Source organism: Chinchilla lanigera, unplaced genomic scaffold (genome assembly GCF_000276665.1).
Source record: "Chinchilla lanigera isolate Chin_1 unplaced genomic scaffold, ChiLan1.0 scaffold00021, whole genome shotgun sequence".
Taxonomy (NCBI): Eukaryota; Metazoa; Chordata; class Mammalia; order Rodentia; family Chinchillidae; genus Chinchilla; species Chinchilla lanigera.
Window position 1 is genome coordinate 22,225,998 of NW_004955422.1, and position 25,302 is coordinate 22,251,299.

Consider the following 25,302-nt stretch of genomic DNA (forward strand, 5'->3'; position numbering starts at 1 on the left):
TTTTTTGGTTTTTCTCCGGTACTGGGAACCGAACTCACGACCTTGCGCTTGCCAGGCAGGTGCTTTTTGCCGCTGAGCTAAATCCCCAGCCCCTGTTTCAACAATTCTTAATGACAGCTCCTACCTATGAAGACAGATGGCTTGGTAGGTCCCAGGGAGAACAGTAACCCTTTCCAATCAACATCATACTCTTTGTTACCTCATAAAACAATCTATTCTGAATAATGCCAGAGTGTGCGCAGCTTTTGCTGAGCTCCCTGGAATAGAGCAGCCTGATAGTGATGCTTCCCCTTGTTTTTTGGGACAGGCTCTCACTATGTAGTCTAGGCTGGCCTCCCCAGCCTGATGCTTCTTTTTAAAGCATCTACTTCTAGCCCTTACAGGAAATAATACAGCAACCATCTAGGAATGTCGGACAGGGAAGCGGAATCAGAAAATCAATGTGTGCTTGTTAAAGTTCTTTGTCCTCTGACCACATTAAAAAGCCTGGCAGGATAAGAAACTGCTCTCCCAAGGGCACATTGCAGAAGCAAGGCCAGATGAATGACACAGGAACAGCACACATTGCTACAGACTTGGCATAACAAGAAGCACTTTAGCAAAGTTTACATTATAATTGTTCACCTTTTAATGTTATTGTTTTAAAACCTTCAAGACCATCTACTACAGATTCTGGTACTCATAAATATGCTTAGATCCTACAAAAGTTCAAAATCATTGACAGAAGAAAAATGGGGAAAAAAATAGGAAGAAGTATGCACCAACAATCTAGCTGAGGGTCATGGAGCCTGATTTTCTGTAAGGATGGAAACGTTCTATCTATGTCTGTTCATTAAATACTAGGGCATTAGCCACATATGGCTTCGAACACAAGAAATGGGACTAGTGCAACAGAAGCACTAATTTTTTAAATTTTATTTTAATTAATCTAAATAGTCAAATGTGGCTAGTGAATATGACATTTTAATAGTATAGATCTAGAATCCTGAGTTAATGATTCAAGGTAACTCACAAAAGGTGATATGTAGACAAGTTACCTAAGTTTAAAGAACAGTCAAAAACAAGTATTTTTTTAAAAAAATAAGAAATCTAGCACCATATTAATATTCTTGTCCTAAACAGTTCATCTTGTTAAAACTGGGGTCCTAGTCGGACCTCAACCTGTAGACAAGGTGGCTTAAACAACAGTAGTATATTTTCCCTCAATTCTGAAGACTTGAAAGTCCAAGCTGGCCAATTTGGTTCCTGGGAAGGAAAATCTTCCTGGGTTACAGGCAGACATCATCTTACTGCATTTTCACATGGTCTCTTCTTTCCACACAGTGTGTGTGTGTGCACATGTAAAAGAGAGATACAGAGATCTCCTTCTTCTCATAAGACCACCAACTCTATCATTTAGGACTCCAACCTTCTGACCTCATATTTAACCTTAATTTTATCCCTAAAGGCCCTTTCTTCACATGTTGTCACCTTGGAGATTAGACCATCAACTAAGAACTGGAGGGAGAGGGCTCAATCCAAGCACAAACCCTCCAATCTTCTCTATCATCCTTGAGTTCCAATATCCAATGGACTGTATTTCTCAATATCAATAATCTTTCGTGAAGCTCAGTTTTCTGACTGCTCTAACCACATCACCAGTCTGTGTCTGCTTTAAACTTTTACTTTGAATAAGATACCTCTGAAATCAACTGAGATTAAAATTTAGCTTTGATTCTCAAAATTGGTCTTTTTTTTTTTTTTTTTTCAGTCTTTTTGAGACAGGGTCTCACTATGCAGTTCAGGCTGGCCTGGAACTCACTTTGTAGCCTAGGCTGGTCTCAAACTCACAATAATCCTCCTGCCTCAGCCTCCCGAGTGCTGGGATTACAGGTGTGCACCACCACACCTGTGAAAACTGGCCTCTTACCTCTTAAATAAATTATGAAGAAAATAATTAAAATACCAGGACTGAGACTACTCTTCATAGAGAGGACTAGCTGCAAGGTTGTCCTTTGTAGACATCAGGAACTTGGATTTGGGGAGAGTTCCCATCACTGTAACTGCTAAAAGGGATTCACTATGCCTAAACTATCTGCACAAACAATGTGATTTATGCTAAATATCTGCTTTCCTTCTAGGAGTCTGGAATTTGGTACCTGGTAGGTACAGGATATATATGTGATCAAACTCCAACAAAAACCCTGGGTACTCATCTCTGATAGGCTTCCTTGGTAGGAAACATTTCATATATGGTGTCACAACTCATTCCTGGAGCAATCAAATGTGTCCTCTGTGAGTCTGCAGGGAGAGAACTCCTGGAACCTTGTGCCTGGTTTCCTCCATATTATATCCTATGTACCTTTTGTTATCCTGATTTTCCTTTACATCCTTTCTCTGTAATCAATCATAATTATGAAGGCAACTCTGTGCAGAGCCCTGTGAATCCTCCTAATGAAATGTCAAACCTGGAGATGGAGCCAGGTATGGTGGCACACATTTGTAATCCCAGCACTCTGGGAGGCTGAGGCATGAGGATCACAAATTCAAACCCAGCCTAGGCAATTTAGCAGGACCCTGTTTAAAAAAAAAAAAAAAAAAGCTTTTAAAAAGGACTGTGGAAGCTGGGTGTGGTAGCTCATGCCTGTAATCCTAGTACTTGGGAGGCTGAGGTAGGAGGATTGCTACCAGTTTGAGGCCGGCCTTGGGCTACAAAGTGAGTTTGAGGCCAGCCTGAACTGCATAGTGAAACCCTGTCTCAAAAGGACAGAAAAAAAGAAAAAAAGGACTGTGGATGCAGCTCAGTGCAAAGGCTTTGCGTTCAATTAAAAAAATAAATTAATCAAAATTTTAAAAAAAGGACTGCATAAACTGAAGATAAAATATCAGAGAAAAGGCAAAAGAACAGGTGACAGTGAAGGAAAATCCCAGGGCAGTTGAAAAAATATTTATAAACAGGAAAGGAGGAGGTTCTTCTATAGCTGCCCAGATTTCCTTCTCAAAATGAAATTTTAAGTAAAGGTCAAAAGAGTTAATAGAAAATTCCACAGTCTCTTAATATAAAAAGAAAGGAGGGGCAACCCACTTGGGCCCCTTCTGTCCCTCTCTCAGACAGAAGCTTTCTTTCCTTCAATAAATATATTCTGTTCTTAACCTTTGTGGTTCCTAAAATTCATTCTTCAGTTTTAGAGAACACGAACTCATCCCAGATATCTTTCATGTTGGAGTTCTTTTCCCCAATATCATTTGGAGGTTCCCAACAAGATTATTAGATGGACACTTAAAGCTACACACCTACCCAAGATGGAAATGCCTCATGTCTATCAAGGGCCTTTAGACAGACCCTCTGGAGAGTATTTCTGACTGCCGATCAACAACTATGACCTTGAAGAAGCCAGAGTGGTCACTGCCCGTCACTCTCTCATGGAAGTTCAGGTTACTTCTTCAGAGCGGGTAATGTTATAGGCAGCTAAGTTAGATAGAAATATTAAAAATATTATAGGCATTCAGACAGGGCCAGGCCCTCAAAGGAGCCAGTGTATAAGATGAGATACCTTGCAACTGTGGGGGAGACAGACACCTCCAGCTGTGGACAAAAGATTAAACAGATGCACCTGCCCACATACTTCCCTAGAGATGGACCTCAGGGATTAATATTCTAAATAGGTAGCAATCACCTTGAAAAAGCCAGGAAGAGTCACTAGCCCCTGGTCTGTATTCATGCCTGTTTGCTCACTTCCCCATTTGATACCAATTTAATCAATTTTACCTGAACAATTATATTTATAATCTTATTAGCTGACCATAGTTTTGTCCCACCCCATGTCCACCTAGCGAGTTCCCATGTTTTCCACCTTGGACCTGCCTCACCTCATGGATTTGCTCTATAAAAATCCCTGAAGAAGACAGGTCCCTGGGCAACCCACTCAGGCCTCCTCCTGTCCCTCTCTCAAACAGAAGCTTTCTTCCCCTCAATAAATATATTCCGCTCTTAAAAAAAAAAAAAAAAGGAAAACAGAAAGGACAGTAACAGCATCAGTCACTGTGGTATTTTTATGTTGATGGAAATATCCAGAGTTCCTCTGAATATGACAGTAGTTAAATCTGGGAAAAGGTTGTGAGGGAGAGAGGTGAACAGGTGTGTATATGAGGGGGAAATTCCATAACTACTAACAATTGTAGAATTTCTATTTTATGTGATGAAAATGTTCTAAAATTGATTATGTAATTTAGTGAACACACTAAGAATCACTCATTTTAAACAGGTGAATTACATGATACATAAATTATATTTCAATAAATCTTTCAAAATAAAATATTTAGCAATGTACATGAAAAAGAAAAGGTCCTCCTTCTGAATAAACTATCACATTAGCTACATACTTTCATAATTTCAGCTTTAGGTTATAACACAATATTTGACAATATCTGACTTCAATTGTTTAACGAAATTTTTAAAGTTTAAATGAGATTCAACTGTCTTCTTGTGACAAATGTTTCCTCTCTGTAATAGAGCATATTTGACTACTCAATTACCCAACTTAAAAGTTTCCCTAAATGTTCAATTACAAAATTCAGTAAAGGTAAATGAAATTTCAAAATGCAGTCACCATCAAACAAAAACAAAACCACACACACACACACACACAAAAATACTTCCAGTAGACTCTTATTTAATCCTGAATGTGATAAAACTTATACAAAAGGGTTGGGAGTGCAGGTCTAGAATCAGTAGAATTAGTGGTGAGTGCTGGTCTAGAATGCATGAAGTCCTGAGATTTATCCCTCGCACCTCAAAAAAAAAAAAAAAAAAAAAAAAGAATTCATTGAAAAACAGGGTGCAGAAAAGCACCTAGCTCTAGAAAAGACCATATGGCCAAATTGATACCTCACTAGTTGTCCCACTACTGGAAACTAAGAAGAAAAACACATTAGCGTGGTGCAGATTTTGAGTGTTTGTTTCATCCTAGTCTAGCTGAAAGAAGACCACAAAAAATGCTTAGAATCATTTAAAATAAAATTCTTTCCTTAAATACAAAATTTCAAATGTTGCACTAGTACAATCGTCAAATAATAGTTATGTTTAGTGTCCCTTTATTTCTTTAACTGACCAATAGAACTGGATTCCATTAAGAGCTAAGTTTTGCCGACTTCAATTCTAACAAATTCATTTAAGTTAAATGACAATAGAGAATAAAATATATAGACTATATTTTTGTATCCCTACAATTCAAAAGCAACAGGGTCAAATTTTTTCAGGCTGTGAATAAACATATTTTAGACTAAAAGCATATTTTATCCCAAAATCTGGAGTAAAAAATAAAACTCAAAAAGAACTGACTTTTCAGCCTTGAATTCAGTGGCATTAATATTAATGACAATCCTACTCATTTCAAAGGCATGTCGCAAAGTGTTTACATTACAAAAAATGGGTCTGGAATGTCATCTTCAGTAAATGTGAAATTGTTTAATCTGAGGTTTTCCTAGATTTGTAACAGCTGCACTTGTGTTTACAACTATAATAAGGTCTTTACAGTATGGCACTCCTTTACACATTTTTTAGATCTGGTTGGTACAAACATGTTGTACTGATCAGTGGAAATAAGTTTAGTATCTATATAGCCACAAGTTTAGTTAGAGTAAAGTTTTGTTTTGGATTAAAATCATACAACAAATGCATCACGGACCTTCAGAAGTTTTACGGTATTGGTACAAAACCTTCCATTCATATACAAACATTTGGAAAATGACTCAATTTGTGTTTGTGGAGTTCAAATTTACTTTGGGGAAAAATATGCATATCAAATACACTGTGGATCTAATTTACTTGCTGGCATTTGGTCTCAGGGCACATAACCAAGCAGAGACTACAGTATTCAAAAATTACTTTTTCTTCTAATGCCTTTATTTACACAGTAGAAAGATGCAACAAAAAGCCTGCCAAAATCTTGCTTAAAAATGCTTCAATAGGAAGCTTCAGCTACCCTTGGACATGGGGCTACTGGGGTAATGAAAAAAGCACCAGACAGGAATTAGTTTCCCTGGGTAACAGTCAACAGCTTTGCCACTACCCTCAGTTTACTGCCCTGAAAACATTTCAGCGACAAGTCATTATTGAAGGTGAATGTTTTCTGCCAAAATCAGTTGACTCTGCGTAACCAGAAATGCTCAGCTCTTTTGATTACATAAAAATGCATAAACACAAGTAACCCATGAAGTTCTTCAGAAGCTGTCTTAGGGGTAATCTCTTGGGAATTCCATAATTCTGAGACAAATTATTTTGGAAAGACCCCACTCTTTATGGCAGTGCTAGAGAGTGAACCCAGGGTCTCACTGTATGATAGTCAAGCAAGCACTCTACCACTGAGTCATTCCCTAGCTCTATTTGTTGTTGTTGTTGTTATGCCTGCCTTACTTTGGTACATAAGGTTATTGTACAACTCATATATAATATATATGAATATAATCAAAATCTGGAAAATACAAAACACTAATAAGGCTTCTGACCAAAATAATAAGCCAGGAAACCAAAAAAATGAAAAAAAATCTGTATTTATAAAAACAATGAATTAAAAAATAGTTCACACAAGAAAAAGTTCTGATGTTTATGGGATATATATTACCATTTAGGAATAATAGTAATCTGTTTAATAAAGAAAGAATAATCTTTTTCTGTAAATATAAAATTTTGAACCAGAAAGTATAATTTCCTTCAATAAGTATGATAAATTTGTTCTGACCTATCCATTTGTTTTCTAAGTGTTAGTTTCACAGCTATGCCTCAAAATTATTCAGCAGTTAGTAAGCTACTTTAGACAAAGCTCATAAATTCAAATGTCCACATGGATAAATTAAATGAATAAAGCATTCAAAACAGGTTTGAGGCAACTAGAAAATACAGTCTGGTCCAGAGAAGACAGCCAAGATTCAGCTCTTGCCAGCTGCTGTCAAAAAGGAACTCAGACTTAGTGTTATCAGACTGCCGTTCACTTTTAAAAAGCTGGGAATGTGGATTTTTTTAAAGGTGAAATCTTTTAGTGTTTAAATGCTAGTAACTGACTCAAAAAAGAATCCTAAAACATGCATAAAACCAAAAAAAAAAAAAAAATCTGCAAAGGTGATCTGGTATCTGCTTTACCAATTCTACTGTACCTGTTCTACAAGAGCTATTTTATAAACCATCCATCAAAGGTTCAAAGAACTTTTTTATGAGATTTTTTAATGCTTCCATTATACACTGACTTGTGTTAATATAGTCAGCTGGGTTTGTTTTTTCTTATAAAAATTATTACCTTAATTGTATCAAGCAAGAGAAATTGTCTGGGCAACAACAGATAGAAGATATTAAACAATTCTTTCACCAAATCCCCAAGAATGTCTGGAGGATAACCTTGGCTAGAACAGCACCCAAGTCTATTTTGTTCACTGTTATGTTCACAACACCTAGCACAGTTCCTGAACCACAAGTGAGTGCAGAAGAGTCCAACAGTGCTGCCCACCGCTGGGGGCAACTAATATTTCCCAACTCCTTGGTAATTAGATTGTCCATTTGACTGAGTTCTGTCGAAAGGATTGCAGACACAAGTGAAGTACACCACTTCCAGCTCTGGCCCCTAAAATATCCCACTTATCTTACACCTTCTTTCACCCAGCTCATGCAGCAGGAATGCTAGGAAACAGCAACCACAAAATAGAAGGAATCTCACCCTGGAGCAGAGACTCTGCAGAAAAGGGACATCTGACATTAATAGGTAACACTAACAATAATTAGCACTTGTACAGTGGTAACTCAGTTCATGAACTTGACTCTTTCCATGATTCTGGTCACAAACCAAATTGGATGAGAATCAAATCAAATTCAATGATTAGTTCCAATGTTGACCCTGTAGGGAAATTTGATTTGATTTTCATCCAGCTTAGTTTGCGAGCGGAATTGTGGAGAAAATTGAGTTCATGAAGCAAGGTACTACTACATTGTGTTAAACCACTGAGATTAAAGAGTTTATTACTGCATCTAGCATTTACTGTCACTTAATACAATGACTGATACTTGTTAAATAAATGACTAGAAAAAGGAATAGATGCCTCAGCCAACTAAGGATTTGGGCATCAAAAGTTCAAAGATCCCTGTTCCTCAGAGTTGGCTAACAAAGCTAAAGCAAGATAATAGATTCCAAAACAAATGATGACTGTAAAGAAGAACTTCCAACATCACCACAAAAACAGTCCAAGAGGTAAAATGAGGACAAAACTTCCAAGAATGTGTGTGTAATTCAATAGAGGCAAAAAAAAGTGCCAAAAATTAGTATCTATTCACAATTTTAAAAACAAAAACAAAAAACCTTTCACCAAGCCTGAAAGGAAAATTCTTCAACTTGACAAAAGGCATCTATAAAAATCCTACAGCTAACACTGTACTCAGTGATGAAAAAAAGACTACTAGGAAAACTAATTGTTAAGCTATTAATTATACTAATTTGACCTATAGATTTGATGTAATCTCAATCATAATCCAGGAGGGGAGGTGGGGAACGTGGCTTGGAGATACAGTGCTTGCTTAGCATGTGTGAGCCCCTGGGTTTGATACCCAGCAGCATGAAAAAATAAATCCCAGGAGGTTTTTTTGGAGGTACCAACCATCTAAATCTAAAATGTGTATGTATGCAAATCGCATAGGCAAAAAAAAAATCCAAGATACTTCACAGAAGAAGCTCTATGAATAGTAAATAAGCCTACCATTAATTAAAGGACAAGTACAATATAAAATTATAATGAGACACTACTACACACCCACTAGGAAGGCTAAAATTAGAAAGACTGACCAAGGATAAGACCCAAAAACACAAGAATCAAGTTCAAAAATAGATAAATAGTATTACATCAAACTAAAAGGCTTCGGCACAGCAAATGAAGCAGTCAAAAGTGAAGAGACAACCTATAAAATGGGAGAGAAAATTTGTAAACTATACATCTGATGAGATCAACATGCAGAAAATATAAAGAACTCAACTTCATGGAAAAAAAATAATCTCATTAAAAACAGGTGTTATGGCTTATATCTAGATGTCACTCTAAAGCCTCATGCAGTCATAGATCTATGGTACGTGATGCTGGGATTAAGAGTGTGATGCTGGGATTAAGGGTGTGTGATTACTAAGTAGTCCATTCGTTGGTTTAGCATAGTTCCGGGTGTGCATAATGAGAAGGCCTACCCTGGGTGTGTGGGTAGCACCACCCAAAAGGCAGGTAGCTTAAAAGGGATAAAAGGGAGAGGCAGGCTGTTGCTGCTGCTGCTCTTATTGCTTGTCGCCTTCTGCTGCCCTGTCACACCACCTGTTTCTCTTCTGCAGTGCCCATTTGGCATGCCGCCCTGCCTTGGAGCAAGCCAACTACAGACTGAAATTTCTACAAGCTAGGAGCTGAAATAAACCTCTTTTCCTTTAACTTGGGGTATTGGGTACTTTGTTTCAGCAATGAGAAAAAAATAACTAAGACAATGGGCAAAAGACTTAAATTGTCATTTTACAAAAGAAATACAAATAGCCAACAGGAATACAAAAAAGAAATGTTCGATTTTACTAATCATCAGGGAAATGAAAATCAAAATCACAGTGAGTTATCACCTCACTCCAATTAGAATGGCTACCATAAAAAGGACAAAAAATAACAAGTGCTGGGAATCCTAATATACTGTTGGTAGGAATCTACAATGGAATACACTATATAGTGGAATACAGTATCATGTCCTTCAAATAATTAAATACAGAACTCTCATATGATCCAGCAATCCCATTAATGGGTATATATCCAAAGAAAATGAAATTAATCTGTAAAACAGACATCTGTTCTCCCCTATGTATTGTATCACTATTTATAAACAGCCTAGAAATAGAAACAAGCTATATTTCCATCAACTGATGAATAAACAAAATGTGTATATATACATATATGTGTGTGTATACATATATATAGGCATATATATACTATATGTGTGTGTGTATATATATATATATATATTTTTTTCAAAGTTGATCCATCTCTTCATCGTGCTTATCTCCTAGTAGGAAAGCAGCTTCAGCCACTATAGGAGTCACATGACACATTATATATATATTTAGGTATATATATATAAAGCATATATATCACCCATTAAAAAGATAGGACAAAATACTGTCATCTGTGAGAACATGGATAGAACTAGAGGTTGTGCTGAGTAAAATCAGCCAGGCACAGAAAGACAAATACTCTATTGTCTTATTGATACACAGAATCTAAAAATGTCAATGCCATAGAAGTAAAGAACAGAATAGCAGTTACCAGAGACTGGTGAGGGTAAGAGGAAGAGCTCATGGAGAAGACTGATGAATTACATATGAAGTTGTAAATAGGAAAAATAAATTCTGGTGTTCTATCACACAGTACAGTGACTACAAATAATATGGTATTATATATTTCAAAAAGCTAGAAAAAGAATTTTTAATGTTGTCATCAAAAAAGAAATGATATATATTTAAGGATATATATATGTTTACCCAGACTAGAACATTACACATGTACCAAAATATACATGACATCCCATAAATATATACACAAAGACACAAAGACCAATTCAGAATGACAGATGATCTGACATCTCAACATCTACTCTCTATAATCACCATTCCAAGAAGAAGAGAGTGAGGTCATGATCCTATTACCAAATGCTTCTACCTGGAAAAAGCCTACTTAAAACTTAGACCTACTAGCTGCAACTGAATTGAGAAGTAAGGAGGAGGATATAGATATTTAGTAAGCCATTCAAAACTGGCTAATGTAATAAAAGGGAATTGGGTGTTTCAAGAAATTACAAGAGAAGATAGACTTCAAAGTTGATCCATCTCTTCATTGCGCTTATCTCCTTCAGCCACTATAAGAGTCACATGGACATCATATAGCCTTTAAAAAGGGTTTAAACCCTGCCCCAAATAAGAAATCTCTAATGTCTTCAGATTAAAGTCAATGCCCACACTTAATCAATGACTATGATGAAGCAGACAGGGAGTGGGAAATGAGGGAGTGGGGTAAAGAAAGAGGGAAAGTGAGAGGGGAGGAGAAAAAGAGACAAACCAATGAAAGAAGCTAAAGTGTGGTCAGTGTTTCCCAAAGCCTATAAAATGGTATCTATTGAAAGAAAATCTAGGCCCTGTCGGGAAAGAGAATGGAGGGAAGGATGCTGGGTAGGCACCCCAAGATGTCAAAAATGGTTATTATATAATAAAAAGAACATTCCCTAAAGAAGCTAGCCCAAGAACTGTGTAAATCACACATATACACACCACTACCAACAACAACAACAATATAAACTTCAGTTGCATAAGTACAGAGGAAAAGTCATCACTTATAACCAGAAATACTCATCAAGAATCAGGGACTGGATCACATAAGTACAACATGTAAATGTACAACAAAATCAGAAAAAATGAGTTAAGATTAAGTACCAGGTCTTTACTGTGACTGATTTAAGTAGCAATAACAATAAACCTAATGACAGTAACAGGGGGGTGTCAGAAGTCACTAAGGTAAATCGCACCTCCAAATTCTTACTAAATAAAAGAATTCAACAATTCAGTACCTTCAAGTCTGATCAGCAGTGAATCAGAGCCAAATTTATATTCTTAAAAAAGGTCTACCCTGACCAAGCATGGTGGCGCATGCCTATAATCCTAGCACTCAGGAGGCTGAGGCAGGAGCATTACTATATGAGTTTGAGGCCAGACTGGGGTACATAGTGAATTTAAGGCCAGCCTCAACTACATAGTGAGAACGTGTTTAAAAAAAACGTCTAGGGGCTGGAGATTTAGCTCAGCAGCACAGCGCCTGCCTGGCAAGCACGACATTGTGAGTTCCATTCCCAGTACTGGAAGGAAAAAAAAGTCTACCCTGAATCACTGTGTGTGTGTGTGTGTGTGTGTGTGTGTGTGAGTGAGAGAGAGAGAGAGAGAGAGAGAGAGAAAGGAGCCTCAAACTGTCTCATGGGTAGTTACAAAAGTACCAGACCTCAAAGTCCACTGAAATAAATTCACATGAAATATATATATGTGACATGTATATTCAGTATTATAAAATCAGCATTAGTCTTCCACAGGGAACAAAACAAAACAAAACAAAACAAGCCCCTGCCCTGAAATCTAAAAAATGAAAAACATGGGTAAAACATTAGAAATATAGTTAGATGTGAAGTCAGGTTATCTGAAGACCCACTGCACTGGGCACAAGGCTAAAGGCAGTCCACTCCTCCCTCTTCCCTCTCCTCCTACTATTCCTCAACCCCACCTTCCATGGCACTTACTTCACTATTTCTAATTTCCAAAGGCCTAGAAAGGGACAAAGAAAATATAAAGCCCAATTCATCACTTTGCAAAAGCCTGACACCTTTTTTTTTTTTTTTTGGTCTTTTTGAGACAGGGTCTCACTATGTGGTTTAGGATGGCCTTGAGCTCACTTTGTAGCCCAGACTGGTCTCAAACTTGAAGGATCCTCCTGCCTCAGCCTCCCAGTGCTGGGATTACAGGCATGCACCACCACGCCCAGCTCTCAAGCCTGACACATTAACCAAAACTTGTCTTTGGTCCCATGGAAGTGGTAGAACGCTTGGTTTTACTTTCACAATTCAAGAGATGAACAGGCTAAATACTATCACCACTCATTTGAGGAAACTGGAAGCAACAAAGGTGATGAATTAATCTGGGTCTATCAGGAAAGAAACCACACAGCAATCTGAATGAGCAAAGTAATGAAGAATACAAGGAATAACTCAGTATAATGGGATTGCAGTAACAGAGGATTGACTGACTAGCCAGATCTGAACTTTATAAAAAACACAGGAAGAACAGATATAAGAAGCTGCATTTAGTCCTGGTGCTGAGATAGAACACCTGAGATAAGCAACTGTTCCCCTCAGAAATGTGGTAAAGACCCTTTCTTTCCATAGAGCTGTGGCTCACCGAGTGGTAGAGCTCTGATCATGGGCACTTCTCTAGTAGAACTTGCAGGAAAACTCCATTTTGTACTTTGTCAGAAGCCTATCTATGATAGTTAACTATCAACTTGAGTGAGAAATGCCCAACTAAATTGGATCAGCATAGCTCTGAGTGTGAAAGAACTACCCTAGGGAGGCTTATTACCTGAATGGTATAAAAGGGAAACAGAAAGGATGGTCCACTTTTCTGTAGAGGAGTTACAGTCTTCATTTTCACCTTGGACGACATCTCCCGGCGTCCAGTGCAGACTTTTCAGCCCCAGCACAGACCCTTCAGCCTTCCATTGCAGACCCTTCAGCATCCTGATACCAATGTTCATGGGACACTACACTGAGCCCCAGGTCTTCTTTGACTAAATCCTTCAGTTCTCCAGCATGCAGACAGCATTCTGAACTCTTCCACACCTGACTCAACAGGGAACCATTTAAGCCAACCTTGTAAATATTTACATATCTTGCATTAGATCTGTTTCTCTAGTAAGTACTGACTGATACACTACTTTTTAGGGTATCAGGAAAACCTATTCACAGAGAAGTGTACTGCTGAAGTAATGAGTTAAATTATCCCTTAGTTACTGTGGACTGATCAGCCCTGCAATCTCCCAAATGAGTGTACAGCGAAGACTTAAATAAAAGAGTCAAGTGGTATGATTTTAGGGTTCTAGGAGGATTAAAACCCTCTAACAGAATTTGAGATTCTCTTGGGGCTAAGACAAAGAACTTTGCTGGGTGGCCTGTATTTATTTAGTCATCAAACAAAGGAGGAGAATACTGAAGAAAAGTGGGAATCTGAGCAGGACCATTTAAGGACCTTGGAAGTCTACTCAAGGGCTTCTCCAAATAAGACATTATGTTAATTTAGGAGAACTATGTTATCTTGGGGAAGGTCTTCACCTGCAGGAGGGAGATGCCCGCAGCTACACTCTTTACCTAGTTAATTTAGGTTGGAACCAGGTGTCCTTAGCTGTGGCCTTGTCTTATCCTTTGAGGCTTCACAGCTTCACCTGCCATTACAGGCCTCAGCGTGGACTAGTGACTCACAAGGTTCACTTACTATGAGTCCATTGCCCAACTCCAGACAATGGGCTAAGGCCTTGGACAGACTCAGAAGTAAACACAGAAAGCCAACTGGTTAATTTAAATCCTGCTCAAAGCTACTTCATAGTGGTCTCCATCACTGATGTACTGATCTCAAATTACCTGAGAGGAAGTTTGGGGTCAACTATTGACCACTGGGTACTACTGACCATGGTGCATGAAGAAGCATGCATGGGGAAGACAAACATAGCAGCAGGCCAAGGAGGCTCCTGGGAAGATGTACGCCTAAAGCCCACACTGGAGCAAACATGCAAGGCAAGGACCTGGCAGAGGGCACAGGCTCCTGAGCAGGTACTCAGGGGCCTCTGAGGCACAGTGCATACCACCATAGAGCCAGCACTGGAGCAGACCCACATGTACACACATGGGGCACTGATGTTGAAGAAACCAAGTCAAATGAAAAGTCCCCATAAAGAAAAATTCAGAACACATGATTTCATGGATGAACTCTATCAAATATTTAAAGAAATAATAGTAGTCCTTCACAAACTTGCAGAAAATCTGAGGGAGCACTTCCCAACTCATTCTAAGGTTCCACTATTAACCACAATACCAAAGCCGAAGACATTGCATGAAGTAATACTACCCAGCAGTATTCCTCATGAACATAGACACAAAAACCCTAAATATAATATTTTAAAATCAAATCCAGGGGCTGGGGATTTAGCTCAGCGGCAAAGCGCCTGCCTGGCAAGCGCAAGGTCGTGAGTTCGGTTCCCGGTACCAGAGAAAAACCAAAAAAAAAAAAACAAAAAAAATCAAATCCAGCAACATATTAGAAGGATTTTACTATATGAGCAAGAGTAATGGTCATGGGTTATTTTAACCCCAGGAATGCAAGGTTAAAATAAGGCTAGTAAAAAAATAATACTAATAGATCAATTAATGTTATAAATCATAATAACAGAATAAAAGAACAAACCCACCTGATCATCTCATGAATGGAAAATAGCAACTTCTCCAACATTTCTTCATATACATTCCCAACAATTTAGGATAGAAGGAAAGCCCCTCAAGGTGATGAACATTTATGAACAACAGTTAATATGAAGCCAGTCATTGTGGTGCAACCCTGTAATCCCGGTACCTCGGAAGGTTCAGACAGGAGATTGAGAAGATCAAGTTCCACCTGAGAAAATTATTGACACCCTATCTTAAAATAAAAAATAAAATGGGCTGGGGTAATAGGTCAGCGGCAGAGATCCAGAGGGTGTGATCCTAGTACTACCAAAACAAACAACAAAAGGTACACACACAAACAGCTAACATGATATTTTATAGCAAAAGAGTCAATGCTTTGCTCCTGTGATCACAAGTCAGGACAAGTCAGAAATCGCAGCTCTCTCCATTGCTACTCAGCAATGCAGCAGAGGTTGTAGCCTATGTAACCAGGGCAAAGAAGAAAGTAAAGGCCTCCAGATGGAAAGGAACAAGTAAAATTCTCCTTATCCAATTTCGTATTATATCCAAATAATGATACTTATATAGAAAATCATATGAATTCACACATACAAAAAAAATAACCTGCTAGAAGTAATAATCATGGTCAGCAAGGTTGCAGTATACAACAATCAACTGTACTTTTATGTACTAGAAATAATCTAGTCATGAAATTTTTAAAACATTTCTATCCATGATAGCATTAAAATGAAAAACTTCAAGATAAACTTAACAAAAGGGCAAGATTTTCACACTAAAACAAATACTGATGATAAATTAAAGATCTAAACAATTGGAAAGCTATACCATGTTCATGTTGAGATGGCAATTCTTCCCGAAAGAGATCTACAGATTCAATTCCTATCCAAATCCATTGCAGCAAGGTTCTTTTAAAAAAAATAACAAGCTGTTACTAAAATTTATATGCAAATAAACTCAGAACAGCCAAAACAATTTGAAAAAGAAAAACACTGGAAAACTTATATTTCCCAACTTCAAAATTTACTATAAAGCTTCCACAGTCATGGCAGCCTGATAATATGTTAAGAGTAGGGACACAGATCGCTGAAATAAGAAAAGACAGTCTACAAATAAACCCTTATATTTTAGTCAACTGATTTTTTTTACCAAGGTGCCAAGGGTACTACAAAGAGAAAGGACAATCTTTCTTTCTTTCTTTCCTTTTTTTTTTGTCTTTTTGAAACAGGGTCTCACTATGCAGTTCAGGCTGCCCTTTGGGCTCACTTTGTAGCACAGGCTGGTCTCAAACTCACAATGATCCTCCTGCCTCAGCCTCCCGAGTTATGGGATTACAGGCATGCGCCACCACACCTGGTTTGAAAGGACAATTTTTCAACAAATAGTGCTGGGATAACTGTATACCCACATACAAAAAGAAAAAACAAAAAGAATTTAGACACATTCCTTATACCATACACAAAGTCACTGGAAATTGATGGTAGACTTCAGCTGTGACCCAAAAAAGGAAAAAATTATAAACTAAGTTTCCAAAACTTTAACATGAAAAAAATGAAAAGACATGTAACAGATTTAGGGAAGTTATTTACAAAACATATCTGATAGTCACCCTGTATCCAGAATATACAAAGAATTCTTACAACCTAACACAATAATAAAACAAACATACCAGCTCAAAAAATAGACAAAAGATTTAAATAGACACTTCAAAAAAGACAGGAATGGCTAATAAATGGGACTATATGTTCAATATCATTAGGCAATGGAAAAATCCAAAATAAAAACACAGTGAGATACCACATCATAACCACAGGACAGCTATAATAAAGATATAATAATAAGTGTTAGTAAGGATGTGGAAAAGTCAACCCCCACGCCCTCCTTACATTGCTGGAGGGAGTGAGGAATGATTACAGCCACACTGAAAAACAGTTTAGTAGATTCTTAAAAAGCTAAACTTAGTATACAAACCAGCAATTCTACTCCAAGAAAAATAAAAACATATGTCCAAAGGCTTGTACACAAATGTTTAGAGCAGTGTTATTCATTATAGCCAAAAATAAAAGCAACCTAAATGTCCATTAACTGATAAACAAAATGTGGTACATAAAATCAAATACTTCAGCAAAACCCAGAACAAACTACTGATACATGTCACTACATACATGAATCTCAAAAAACATTATGCTGAGTGAAAGAAACCAGATACAGAGAGCACCTATATTATAAGTCCACTTACAAAATATCTAAAGGGTAAATCTATGGATACAGAAAGCAAATCAATGGTTTCCTTGGGCTGAGTGTGGGGGCCAGGATTGACTATAAACTTACATCTGCAACTTGTTAAATTGATGCAAATATTTTTAAGCTGATCGTGGTTATCATAGGACAATTACCAAAATTTACTAAACTTGCAAAAAATCACTTGTTTAGAAAACATAGGATGAAACCTGCTTTTCTTGTAACTATAGAAAAGTTCGAGGACCGAATTATTGAGGAAGACTGTAGATTCTCCTTGCTGTTTTGCTCTCCCTAAGATTATATACTGAGACCATAGTCTCCAGTGTGATGGTGTTGAGATGGTGTAACTTTTAAGGATGAAGCCAAGTGGGAAGAACTTAAGTCATAGGCGGCACCACTCTCAGAAGGAATTAACGTAGTCCAGGGTCATTATAAAAAAGAGAGACCCTAGCTTCTGAATCTCTTACTTCCTGCCTCATCATGTGATCTCTTCCTTTTGCACACACTCATCATAATGTTATCTACCAAGTTGTGATGTGGCCAGATGTTCACCAAAGCCAAATGATAGCACCATGCTCTTAAATTACCAGAACTGTGAGCTAAATAATTTTTCTATAAAAGGTACCCCACCTTAGGTATTGTTATAGCAACAAAAACTAATACACTCCTATATAACAGGGTTTTTTTTGTTTGTTTTGAGACAGATCTATGTAGTTTGGGCTGGCCTTGAACTCACTATGTAGTCCAGGCTGGCCTTAAACTCTTGGCTATCCTTCTGCCTCAGCCTCCCAGGGCTGGGATTACAGGCATGTGCCACCATGCCTGGCTATGTAACAGTTCTTAGCAGGGAAATGATTTCTATATGCCCAAGAAAGTTATAAGGAGCCTAACAGAATGGCCAATATTGCAAGGCCCTTTTTACACCAAGCCCAGATGATGATGATGATGATGGTGGTGGTGGTGGTGGTGGTGGTGGTAGTGATGCTTGTTATTTTGTAAAAAATAAAATACTCAAGATTTGTACTGTTCTATGAATTGTTTTTCCTTCACCAGTTTTACTACATTTTTTCCTGAAACACAAAATTCAATGTACCTCTCCCATAGGTGTTCTTTCATATTAAAATGTTAGTCATTCAGGACCCATAAAAAAAGAATATCCATATCCCCTATACCAAAATAAAATTTTAAAAGATCATTTCATGCTGGATTCCAGCCTGATTTGAGGCTCTACCACTACCAATCAGAGCCAACACTCGTGTGATATTCCTGTAGGTCTCTCTGCGGCTTAGATGATCAATCCAACTTTCTACTGGCCAACACGGCCTCTCTATGGATGGTTCTCATAAATACAAAACTTGAGTAATTGTTACTGGAACTACTTGTTGAAATATGGAACTGGTTAAAGGTACCATTTATTTTTTAAATGTACACGTACACATACATACAGCCATTCAGCTTCCACATCCAGCCAATAAATATTTTAAAAAGACAGAACAAAAAATACCAACAGTTTGCTCTTCTTTCCTGTGGTCTTAACCAATGCCTTTCAAGGAATCGTGTAGTATGACAGAATGAAAAAATGAATTTAAATATATCATATACAAAAGTATAGTAAGCCCAATTCTAAAGAAGTAAGAATTTTACTCTGGAGGAAGAGACGATAGAGACCTCTGATAGACTACTATATATGTTTACTTCCACGCCAATCTAGTATAGTACATTACACAGAAACATCAAGTATAATAGATAAAGTCATAGTAAAGAAGCTCTATCTAAGCCAGCCCATGGGATGCATGATCCCAACAACATGCTTTCCCCTCCCTCCCCTCTTGAGGGAGGTAATGAGAAAATGCTCTGAAAGGTCTGTCAACGAAGGTGTGTGACATTCATAAAGAGCTGAAGTTGGGTACCCCAAATGTACTCTATGTGATAAATGTCAGTGAGTGAATCATATCACAGTTTTAGCTGTATTAAGTGGGGAACAAGTTAGACTGAAACCATGAGGAGCCCAAGAACTTTCAAACTGTTTTAGATCAGCCCAAAAACCTTTGCTGGAAAATTCTTTGGCCCTTTTCCGTAAGACTGCGTCTCAAACTTCTCACTTTTCAAGACTTCCAAATCTCTTCTCAGATCGGGAAAGAGCCTATACAACAGGATCACAGAATTAAGATTCACAGTTGTAAACGCACCTATCTAAAAAACATGTAAAAGAGCAAGGCAACAAATGACACTCAAAATAGTTCTCAAGAGCATTGAAAACGATTTGCCCTAGTACTCAAGGAGTTGTGGGAAGACAGCGGCGCATCAACCACTCCCCTCCGTTCCGCGCTGAAAGACAGGGAGTTAGGGCCAGCAGCGGCGCAGGGCTCCTCTAATTGGGACATGGGGAAGATCGGGCCAGCTGCAGTGTGACGGATTAAAAAGGAAAAGCTTGGGGCTGGGAGTTTAGCTCAGCGGCAAAGCGCCTGCCTGGCAAGCCCAAGGTCGTAAGTTCGATTCTGGTACAGGAAGAAAAACAAAACAAAACAAAAAAAAAAAAAGAAAGAAAAAGAAAAAGCTTTTCACGATCCCACAGATCCAACGCAAAAAAAAAATTCACCTTTGCTCCTCTCCTTTAAGACCTAGCTGCCTGCGCTCAAGGAACAACAATAACAAAAAAACCACCAAAATGCCAACTCCTCGCTCCCTCGGCTCGAAGCGGGAGATCCCTTCAAGAACCCACTGCAGACCCAACCCTGGGCTCGTCCCGCCCTGCACCACGCCCTCAGCCCACGCCCCCAGCTCGCTGGCCCACTAAGGCCCCGCCCCTTCGGACTGGCTCCGCCCCTCAGCGCGTGGCCCCGCCCACACCCTCCCCTCTCCTCGGACCCCACACCCCGCAGGACCCCCGCTCACGCACCCTCAGGCGCAGGACGGACAGTCTCGCGAGTCTTCCGTCTCTTTCCCCCACCTCCACACACACCCTGTACCTCCGGCACCCCAGCTGACGCGCCGGCTAGATGCCTCAGAAAAGCGCCCGTCTTCCCTTCGTTTTGCGGCCTCTCTCTTACCGGGTGGTCCTCGCCAAAGCTGCTTCAGCAGTTTAGGCTGTGGCGAGAAGGAAGCCACCGCCCTGCCTCTGTGGCTTAAAAACTTGGCTTGGTCTCGTATTGCCTTTTTGTTTTGTTTCAACTATTTTGAAATTTTCCCGCGAATGTCCGGCAGTGGGGCTGCGCGCGCACTTATGGGTCCGCAGTGCATTCTGGGCCGTGGCGTGCGGCCTTGCGCGCACGGGCTCCTCTCGTGAGACTTCCGAGGATTTAGGGCCCTGGGGACGGCGGAGGGGGGTGGGGGGCAGGGAAATGCGCTGGACCGTGGGGCGGACCCAGCGGGTAGTGGGGGGCCGGGGTTGTCACAAACCTTGGGGTTTTTTCATCCAGCTACTTACCAGTTATTTTAAGATTTGTGTTCAAGAGCAGAGGAGGTTAAAATAGAAATTAGTTCTTTTAAAAGTAACTGAGGCTTTGTCAGTAGAGTAAAACCTCTAAACAGCCCTAGAATATGACTTTCTAGTTGTTTTCAACAACAAAAGAGGTATTTTTCGGGTTAATGCGTACCCTATACCAGGCCTGTACTATGTTTAAGGTTTAAATCAGGTTAAAATTGTATTTAAAGCCATTTAGATACATGGGAAGAGCGTTTTCTAAGATTTCCATCCATGTCGGTGGTATTAGCTTATCTTAGGTTGTTTTTTATTCATGATTTAGTAATGCAGGAAAGTTTTAACAGAACTTTAAATGATACAGTATAGCACTCCGGAGGCTTAGGCAGGAGGACCACTGGGAGTTCGAGGCCCGCCTGGGCTACAAAGTGAGTTCAAGGCCGGCCTGAACTACATAGGGAGACCCTGTCTCAAAAAGGCAAAAAAAAAATATATAGATAGATACAATAATCTGAAGAATATAGCCACAATATTTAGAATTGTTTACATTGATGTCTCATAACCATAATTATATTTGTAAAACTACTTCACATATGCTTCTAAAAAGTAAAGTATGTATATAGTAAAATTGGCTCTTAATTATTTAAACACAAGCTATTCATATAATTAAGGGATACCTATTTTACCAGAGGCTGAATTCAATTCGGAGATTTAAGTTACCAGAACTATAAAGCTCATAAGTGATACAATGAATGCATATGGTAGGGATAGCAACAAAATTCTAAAGAAAAAATATAGTAAAGGGACCTGATCTAAAACTGGAGGCCAAAAGGGCAGAATCTGGAATGTGTGAGCGCCTTCTTTACGCTATCCCTGCCAACTAAAGAGGTCCATTTTCTTTAAGTATGCCTCCTGTGATGTGGCCACTGTGTGTGTTTGAGTGACACTCATTGTGACACTTTGGCTACAAGAAAGTAAGGCTCGTGGTGGGAAATTTTAAATTAATGTTTTAGTCCTGCAATTACTAGCAAACAAAGCAATGAAGCTATGTATTTCTTTAGAGAAAGTGTCTTATTACATATGAAACGTCCTTTTTACATACGAAATGTGATCCAAAAATACAGTGAATGTTAACTTTAAAAATTTATTACAGTAAAAGACACATCACTTCAAAATATTCCTCCCTGCTTATCCCATTGAGATAAGAGATTATAGGCACATGGCAAAAGCTGGCTGGGGAAGTAGGCATGACCTATAACTACAATATCCCAGACACGTGCAGAGCAGTTCTCGAAGCTCTGCTTGTGGACTTCCCTGGAGAACTTGAGCAGGTTTTCAATAGAATAGCCTGGAGCTGATGTCATCCTGAAGCTTGGAACCCCAGCACCACCTCTCAGGACCCCTATATAGAAGTTTCATGCCTTTCCTGGAGATTTGGGCTTAAAAAGGAAAGTCAGCCATGAGGAGCATTTCTATTGTAACTTTCCACAGTAGCCCACACTGTATTTCCCAGACACAGAGTGTATTTTTATCTTTGCTTTCACCCTCTGTTTTTCTTTATTCGGCCTATTCTTGCTCTACAGAGCCAGTTTCTCCTCAATTCTTTACTTTTGCTTTCTTGAATAAACTTTGCCATTGCTTTTTGCTAGTTTTGTTCAATTCTTTGTTCGATCTGAGAAAAACCTGGAATCTTAACTCCAGAAGAAAAGGTAAGCTACCCAGAACCCGGTAATGTTTAGTTGCCAAGCCACTTTTAGAGTCAGACTACCTAATGACACCATCATTCCTGCCACTTTCTGAAGCGCTTCTAGAAGTTCTGTTTCATGAGTGCTTTTAGTTGCACTGTGGTGGCTCCCTACATGTCCTGAATCAATTCAAAACATTTACCTGTCATGGTCATATTGACTTCGGGGAAGACACAGAAGTCATATGGTGCCAGATGCAGTAAAAAAGATGGATGAGGCCATAGCATGGTGTTTTTACAAGCTTCCCTTTCCATTGGATGGCACTTGGCAGCAGCATTCACCATTTTTTTTTTTTTATCACATTTCATAAAGACAAGAGAGACTTCTAGAACTGCACCAGAAAGCAGCAAGAACAATGAAATAAGTGTGCTCAAAATGAGGGGGAGTATTCTGGGGAGAATTAATAGCATTTATTACAGTGTCATTCACTGTAATCAATTTTAAAAATTTGAACATTCACTATGTATTTCAGTCACCTCTTTGGTGAAGAAACATTTCTAGTGTTTGTAGTGTTAATTGAGATCTTGCCATCTTGCAGTGTTATGTCCTTTTAACCCAGTAGTTAATAAAGAATTTTTAAGTTCATGCAACTTTGCCAGTATATGAAATGATACCATATGTAGGTGTAAATCGTATATAAATGGAAAGCATTTATAGTATAAGGATCCAAATTTAAATCTGTGGGGACTTATGGACACTTTAATCTGACAGCCATATATTTGGAGGTATCCTAATTAATACTTTAAGCAAAAATGAGATGATCTCTTTTCACAAATCTTATTTTTAAATGAATCATAAAATGGCTTATGTGTGCCTCTGCAAATCAATTTGGTTTTAGTATAGAGCTTAATCATACTTAAATAATGTGGCAAAAATGAAACTTTTAAGAGGTGGGGGCCTCTTGGGAGGTTTTAATTTACTGGGGGAATGTGCTCAGTATGAGTTTGTAAGATCCCAACTTCTTCATCTTCTGCATCTTTCATTTCCAGCCATAAGATGAGTGAGCTTTCTCTGCCATGTGCTCTCACCATGATGTACAGTCATGCCACAGGCCCAAAAGCAATGGATCTAACCAACCATGGGTGTTTTACATCCAAAACTATGAGCCGAAATATCATCCCTTTTTAGTGCTGGGGATTGAACCCGGGGCCATTACACTGAGCTACATCCCCAGCCCCTTTCTAATTATTATTATTTTTTTTATTTTGAGATAGGGTCTCACTAAGTCACTAAATTGCCAAGGCTGGGCTTGAACTTTCAGTCCTTCTGCGTCAACCTCCTAGAGTGCTTGGATTACAGGCATATGCCACCAGGCCCAACCCCTCCTTATAAATTATCTGAAGTATGTTGTTACAGAACCAGAAAGTTGACTCACACAGTGTAGCCATGTGACTCAGCTGTCTTAGACCATCAGTTACCTTCAAGGATGGTATTTGTGGGATGAAGACAGCTGAGCAAAGGGCTGGGGATTTAGCTCAGTGGCACAGTGCCTGCCTGGCAAGCACAAGGTCGTGAGTTCAATTCCTGGTACTGGAAAAAAAAAAAAAAGCTGAGCAAAAACAATGAAAAAGACTCTGGGTCCTCAACAATCATAGGAATTATGGGGTTTGACTGACTCTAGACTTTCTTAACAAGACAGAAAAATATGTTTCTATTTTGCTTAAGCTGGTGTTGTTCAGTTTCTGTGGTCCCAAAACTAAGCTGAGGTGCATAGTAGGGTCTGAGGTTATTGTGGTGAAAAGATATATGTACCCTGTCTGTGGGGCTTAATCTAGTAAAGGCAATCTTCCTTTAATTAATCAACATCTACTCTTCCTACAGCATAGATCAATAGCTTCATATTTTTCAAAATGAGGTAAACTCAAGAGAATAGCAAATTTCTTTTAAAAAAAAAATGGTACAAAGGTACATGAGGGGACATAGGCCATACAGGAGACAAGATAGGAAACTCTTTTATCTACTTACTAATGTTCTGCGAATGTTGGAGGACAGAGAAACAACCCTGCCAGTCTCTTACATATAATTTGCAGGAAACAAAAATCTGTTCTTTCTCCATTGAGCAATGATACATACACCCTGTTTCAAAATAACATTAAGCCAGTTTTAGTCCAGTGTTCTTTAGTCCAGCAAAACATATATTCTTATTTAGAGCACAAATCCCTCCAGTCATGGTGTATTGTAACTAATCTAGCACATTTTCACTGCAGAAAGTAATTAGTTACATTTTTTAAATGAGTGCATGGCTTAAAAATAGTTTTTCTCATAAGCATTTAATAATGACTCATTTAGCATGAAATTAATATTACAGAACTGCTAAGAATAACCATTTAAAAAATTCCAGTTAAAAAAAAAGACATTATGCACATTTGTGACTTAACTAATTCTGGCAACCATTAACTCAAAAATAAGTAAATTTCATCCATTTTTGTCTTTGTTTCAAATTAACCCTTAAATTGCTTATTGTGTTCCAATAAGACTAGTTAACTACATGTTTTTATGTATTCATGCACTAAGTTAAGGATTCAATGCACTGAAGTCATACAATAAAACAACTACTGCTTGAGAGGGGAACAAACTTCAAATGCAACATTAAGATTCGCATATGTTACACAGTACTTTCATTCTTCATGCTCCAAGACCTCTAAGGGCAAGTAGAACAATCTAACATTTAATGAACACTTATTATGCTTCAGCCTTTTTGCCAGGCACTTTACATGTATTATCTCATTTGATTTTGTTTCTCTGACATAACTTCATTACAAATAAATGTAATAAAACTGTCCCTTCTATTTTGTACACAAGTCAGTAAAGATTTAATGCCTCAGAAGAAGTAATTTTAACTATGAAAAAATTTCAGGACAGCAAGTGGCAGAATATCATTG

The 25,302-nt window shown here is 38.5% G+C and overlaps 1 protein-coding gene across 3 annotated transcripts in view; it reads right to left on the reverse strand.

Annotated features, from left to right (window-relative positions):
• Fancc (Fanconi anemia, complementation group C) overlaps positions 1 to 20,481 on the reverse strand; it is a 214,654-nt gene extending 194,173 nt beyond the window's left edge. For 2 of the 3 annotated variants that reach the window (XM_005384680.2, XM_013514336.1), the window contains exon 1: positions 20,305 to 20,481. The gene's annotated coding sequence lies outside the window, so the exon portion shown is untranslated. Of the gene's footprint in view, positions 1 to 19,300; positions 19,398 to 20,304 lie in introns of all 3 variants that reach the window. The other variant, XM_013514337.1, reaches the window with a different exon arrangement.
• Between the last annotated feature and the right edge of the window lie 4,821 nt (positions 20,482 to 25,302).